We start from the raw sequence: 6,959 nt of genomic DNA on the forward strand, positions 1-6,959 counted from the left end.
TCCATGCTTATTCTAGAGATCTCTGGAACCCTAAAATATAAGCAGTGGTTGGGCATATACTGTCAATTTTGGTGAGACATGACTGAGACGTTGCACCCAATCACTGTGATCATCTGTGATGCCTGCACTCTGTCCTGCAAGACCATGGCATGACCAGGGAGGAGGACTGTATGTGCAAGCTGCTGCACATCTGGGCTGGGCCAGCATGGGTGTGCATGCTTGGGGTGGCGACGAAAGACAGTACAGCTGTGTCTGTCACCTACGGGTGGCTCCAAGCCACTGCAGTATTTCAGGGTTGTTATCCAACTGCTACATACAGCAGTGACTGACCACTTACTTGGTTCAATTTCTAACATGATCTTCATTCTCATAAACTTCAAAACTTCTTATGAAGAATGTAAAGTTTCACCTGCAAATAAAGGATACAGAGAGGTAGGCAGGACTTCCCTGTGATGCCACAGAGGAGATAAGGGTCTTAGGGAGAAGTGATTCCCAATTTGGCTCTTCTTCAGTGGGGAAGCTTAAACTGGCCATGGGTGGCAGAGGCAAAGCAGCAAATCCTTCTTATGTCACGTCTGTGCAGTCAGGTGGCCCAGCAGGTAATGCTCAGAGCATCCCTCGAGTTCTTCTGGATATTGATGAAGTTACAGCTTTAAGCTTACAGACTTGCCTTTCAGTACTGGATTCATGACTATCAGGTTCTGAGATTTTTTTTTTTTTTAACTATCGTGTCATTTCCTCCAAAATGAATCGAGCAGGTGATGTTACTGAAGTTTGGAAAACTGGGACTGTCAGACTCTGCACCATTTCAGTAAAGCTTGGCCAGCTGGCAGAATGGGGTGTGCTCTTCCCCCAAAATAAGGAGCATCTCTCTGAGTGCTGATCTTGACAGAAACCCCAGCATCGGTTTAGGAGTAATACAGCTCATGCATAACTCTTTGACTGAGGATCATACTATGCTCCTGTTAGTCCTAGTAGCCATCCCGCTCACCGCCTGTCTGGCAGGATGAGCAGAGCAGTGACAACAGAGGAGATGCTGCAGCTGTCACACCTATTTACAGCTTCTCAATCACTGATGTGAGAATAAACAAACACGGTATTCATGCAGTTGCATGGTTAGCAATTTATTTTTATAATCAGTCACTTGAAAAATACAAAACACAAGTAAAAATTACCTCTGTCAGCACTTTTGGTGCAGTTTGCAACCTACTGCTTGACCTGAGGGTTTCCCTCTCTTTCTGTTAATTTAATATAAGAGTTAAGGTAAAGGCCACCTCCTTACCTGATGAAAGCACATGTTTCTCCTCTGAGTGAAGTTGTACCAAGATGGGATGTGGGTCTCCAAATGCAGGAACAAACTGATTCTTGTCTGCTGCTGCCATTTTATTCCCTGATTTTATTACCCACTCTTCAGCGATGAGTAACTATCTATCTCGCATGTAGGCAAGTGATATTTACTGTAAAAAGGCTGAGTGAATTCATTGTTGAGCAAATGTTTAAAGCAATAACAATTAGAGATTGCTTTCCTGTTTTGTTTGAAAACACTGAGGGGAAAAAAATTTGAAAATATAAACATTTTCTCTTTGATAGCCAAGAAACAAATGCTTGAGCTCATATCTCCCAGCATCACATTCCCAGAAATGTGGGTGTGAAAGTGACTGTAATTAATGGCTGTATTTAGTTGCTAAATCTTTATTAAAGTGAAACAATGTCTGACAGTAGGCCATTTCTAAACAAAGCAGTAAGTCAGGAAAGTTGACAGGATTAAAATTTGTGGTCTGTTTTTGGGGCTGAAGCGGGACAATCCCAGATAAACAGAAGGAGGGTGAGCTCCTAATAATCCACACAGAGACACAGTATTTGGGGACATGGATGTTGTGCTCTGGTTTTCTTTCTGTCTCTGCTTTCCTCCTCAAAGCTGTGGAGGGGACCACACAGAACAAGCATCTCATGGCAGGAGCTGTATTTTTGGCTTGGAGATGAGAGCAATCATCCCTTCAGCGTAGCAGATTGATTACACAGTCTGATCATTGGTAATCGCCCCTTAGCAGCTGGCTCTCGGAGATGTACTCCAGTACAGTGGCTGCTACAAAGGGGTTTGTAATCAGGCTGACCTGCAGCCCGTGTTCCTAACTGGGACTTACTGGTCCCTTAGGATGTCACCTATCGGTCTGTTTCTGAAGTATGTGGGAAACAGCATGATTGTGTGTACTTATTAACTCCACATGGATGGCATTTTCAGGGACGTGAACTTAGCGCTGCAATGAAACATCTTATGCTTCTTTGTTTCCTCTCATTTTGAGAGGCTTCATCTCTGTTGCTGCCACCTTGCTTTAACGTGCTGATGCAGCCTTGCACCTAATTCCTGAGTGACAGCAGCACGTGGCAGTGCTCGAGTATCTCTGCCACCATTTGACCCTCCTTTGCCATGTCTCTGTGTGGTGGTACTGTTCCTTTCCTGCCTGCCTCATCAGCTAGCACCAAATATGTTGGCTGCTTGTCTCTTAGAACCACTAAGGGATGTATTTATTCAGCAACTTACGTCCTATGTAGGATCCTGTACATGGACGTGGTACCTCATGATGTCGTTTCCACTGGTTCATCAGTAGCAAAGCTCTGCATTTCCCTGGAGACACCAGATTGTGGCTTCCAAAACATAGCAGTCTGCGTGTTTGGGCTTTTTTTTTCTCCCACTTACATTTTGCCTCCTGTTTTTCTAAATAATCATGAAGCAGACTTGCTTTTGTGAGTCCAGGATTGCTGGAACCAGTGCTTCAAGCAGCACAACTCCAATTCATCTTCCAAATGTGCTACCATTTTTGCTTTAGGAGCATTTATTTCATTTATTTCACAATCTGGGCTACATTTATTTTTGTAGGTCCAAATTCAACTGTAGGCTATGTTGCCCAAACCCAGTACTGGATTTATGTTGTGGGAACCATCAGCAAAACCCTGACTCCTCCAGAATTGGATTTTTTTTTTTTTTTTACCTATTTCACAGAAGCAACTAGATAGCCTCCAAGTCTGTTCTTTGGAAAATGTGACAAATTTGCAAAGAGACAGGTTGATGGGAACAATTGCTGTTAAAAGGCAAGAAGCAAAAGAGCAGGAAGGGCATATGTGCATTCACATCATGTAAACCTGATGCCTACCAGTGGGAGCCCACGCATGCTTTCCTCCCTGCCTGGGAAAGCCCTGCAGCAACAGGATGCCACCTGACCTTATTGCCACTTAAGGACAGTGTTAGCCCTGGCCGTATGGCCAGTGTGCAGGAGCAGACAGCTCACTGTTCATGTGTCCTGGGCATAGCAGTGGTCCCTGAGCGCTGAGGAGCATGTGGGGAAGGAGGAGTGGGTGGAGCGTGGCACTGCTCTTCTGCTCTCCGTCTGCTGCTGCCCACCAGCACGGCTGCCCTCATCTGCCAGCATGAAAGAAGGGCCTTTATCTGAAGAGCAAAAGGGGAGCCCAGGAGAAAGGGTGCTTGCAACACAGTCGCTCCCACGTGTTGTTCAAGTGACTGCTCAAGTCCACATCTCTGTGTGTGTGTATTGAGCGCTCGATGCTGAGGGCAGCCGTAAATCATCAGTGGGAATAAACACACACCTTGCCTACGTGATGCACATATGTCCAAGGGAAACAATGCACATCTTAAAATTGTCATGTGCCTGAGACATAGTAGAGTTGGAAAAAAATACACAAGAATCACAAGCAGAGGTAAATGTCAGTGCAGTGTCCACAAACTGCTCAGCAATGGCAGTAAAAGGCAAATTAGCCTTATACAGACCTGTGGAGGGAAAAATACAAGCTGAGGAAATAACAAGTGACTGATGAGTACTCTGCTCTTTGGCTGGATGCAGAGCAAACTGGGAGTGCTGTGAAGATTTGGAAACCTGAAATGATTAATCAAAGGAACAAGCTATTTGTGTTTTTCTTAGTCTCTGGCCTTTCCCTTTTCTGTCTCAGTTAGTTTCTTGCTTTCACATGGAGACCATTTATATCACAAATAAAACCTTGTGCCAACCATCTCATTCATCATTTTATGTTTCCTTTCAAAATCTCATCTCTTAATTCCAGCTGGCCTACAATGACCTCTTCCATTATCCACTTTTTAGATTTCAGAGATGCCTTTTCCCATATATCCCCTCAACCTTGCATGTGGTTTCTCACATAGAGCAAAGCTGCTTTATTGTTTTTTCCCAGAATACCTTCTGAAAACCATCCTTTTTTAAAGTCAGTAAAATACTGGGCAATGGCTGGACTGCTGGTGCCCATAATCTTCTAGTTGTGGTTCTGTCTCATTGCCATCTTTGCCCTTCTCCCACCCCTTTATTCTTGGGGTTTGCTCAGGACCTGTTTATTTATCTTCATAGTTCCTGTGGGATCCTTATATTTAACCAGAATCATTAGTCTTTAGAGTCAGAGTAATAAAATGAAACATTTTCAAATCACAGGTATTGGAATATTCAACCCACTGAACACAATTTTCAAGGAATTTTATCTTTTTCTCCACATCTGTGGAGAAAACTAGTGTATCTGTATTCCCATACGTGTACCTATATATGTCTGAAAGCTGTTGACCTGCCAGTGATCCTCCCCAAACGTGCTCCATAGTTGCTGGCTGTTTATCGTCCACCTACTGCGTGTCAGGTAGCTGCACCCTTTTCTTCTAAACAATGAACTGGGTTACACAGGAGCCTAATAGCATCCTGGGTGCATCTTATTTTGGCCAGCCCTCTTCAATGTCCTTCAAATTAGGGGTAAAGCCAAACAAAGAAAGAACAGTCAATAAAAAATGGAGATTAATTAGTTTAAATAACTATATGGGATAACCAGAGAACAACTCTGAAACCTGCTAACAGTGCTGGTAAATCCTGTTAGTCCTTCAGTTTCAATGCTCTCACCTCAGCAGCAATGTGAAGGAGCTCTCAAGTCAGTGAAGCTGACAGTAAAGAGTAATTGCTTTGTGGATATCCTTCTTTGTGCAAACTTTCTTTCACTGAAGCAGTCTGAGCTTCTTCGTTCAATTGTCAGGCAGTTCTCATGAGCACCCAAGTCAGCCCTCTGAGTGGGAAAGGGCAGCCTGTTCACATCTGTTCTCAACTATCTGCTGGTATCCCCCTCCTCTTCTATCAGTGCGGCATTTTTTGTAACTGAGATAATAACAATCTCATGCTATTGTATATGCATCTGCTTTCAGATCTGCAGTTCAAAAGCGTACATTTAGATCCAGCTTTTATGCATCGGTTCATTGCAAAGACTCCATTTCAGGTTTTTAGTCTTTGTTTAGATTTTTCACCATGTCATTGAAATTACAGTTGTCTTCATACATGCATGTCAAGATGGGATAAAGATTTTTTTTCCCCTTTCCAGACCTTCTCTGATCAAATGACAATCATTTGTAGCTTTTCTGCACCTCCTTACTCCACACCGTCTTTTAAATCAAGTCCTCTGAGCAGCAAGTTCAAGTTAACCAGTGGGAGTTTGTAGTTGGTTAGGTGAAAGCTGAGATTGTCTGGCATGTTTTCAACAAATGCATCAGTCCTGAGGACAAGAATTGCATGTCTGTACTGGATCCATGTCTTTGGAGAGGGTAGAAAAGCTCATGTGTGTGATACGAATTAGGGTGTCCAAAAAGAGGTGGCTATTGCCTTGAACTGAAGTCAGCACCTCTATGTTATATGTCAGATATGCTTGGAGTGGTTTGGGTCCAGTTAGCATTGGTCTGCTTTAGATTAATTTCTTTTCACTTTCAGTATCTTTATGGCAAAAAGAGGCAGATTGAATTTTTCTGAAATCAAGATACAAAATAGCAGTTAATTTTTTATTAAAATTACATCTAGTCTTGCTGGTAGCTTCTTTTCCTTCATACCTTTTTCACTAGACAGAACAAGATGGCCAGCAGATGTAAAGGGTACCACCTGGAAAAAACTTTCTTAAATGTGCCTTTCATGCTTATTCATTTCTGAGCTGTGAAGACTAGAGCATTGGTGTTGCGTAAGTCAAGCATTTACGTTTATACTATGATACGATGCAGCATCATTAAGGTCATAGACCTCCTGCTTTGACACAACAAGTATCCTTTCTTTATCTTATTCAGCACTTTGTGTATAAATGTTTGATTTTTCACTGAGAGATGTTGTTAATAGCAACTGAAGCATTTATCTTAGTAACATGTCTCTTAATCAGCAAAAGATCACAGTAACCTTTTGAGAAAGTAGAGTACATCAATATCCCTATAATTCACTCCACCAATGTCAAACTTTTCATGCGCAAAATATCATGTTTGCATTTCTGCAAAGGAAAGAAACATGACATCATGTAAATTACAGGCTTTAATGAAGGCCTAAAATGAAAATAATATGGATGAGATAATATTTTAAGGCTGTCAACTCATACTTAGAATCATAGAATAGTTTGGGTTGGAAGGGACCTCTAAAGGTCATCTAGTCCAACCCCCCTGCTGTGGGCAGGAACAGCTTCAACTAGATCAGGTTGCTCAGAGCCCCGTCCAACCTGACCTGGAATGTTTCCAGGGATGGTGCATCCACCACCTCTCTGGGCAACCTGTGCCAGTGCTTCACCACCCTCAGCATCAAAAATTTCTTCCTTCTATCTAGCCTAAATCTATGCCCCTTTAATTTAAAGCCATTCCCCCTTGTCCTGTCGCAACAGGCCCTGCTAAAAAGTTTGCAGCCATCTTTTTCATAAGCCCCCTTTAAGTACTGAAAGGCTGCAAGAAGGTCTCCCTGAAGCCTTCTCTTCTCTAGGCTGAACAACCCCAACTCTCTCAGCCTTTCTTCATAGGAGAGGTGTTCCATCCCCCTGATCATTTTCGTGGCCCTCTTCTGGACCCGCTGCAACAGGTCTGTGTCTTTCTTATGCTGAGGGCTCCAGAGCTGGACGCAGTCCTCCAGGTGGGGTCTCACCAGAGCAGAGTAGAGGGGCAGAATCACCTCCCT

The sequence above is a fragment of the Pygoscelis adeliae genome, unplaced genomic scaffold (genome assembly GCF_000699105.1).
Source record: "Pygoscelis adeliae isolate BGI_AS28 unplaced genomic scaffold, ASM69910v1 Scaffold374, whole genome shotgun sequence".
NCBI classification, from domain to species: Eukaryota; Metazoa; Chordata; class Aves; order Sphenisciformes; family Spheniscidae; genus Pygoscelis; species Pygoscelis adeliae.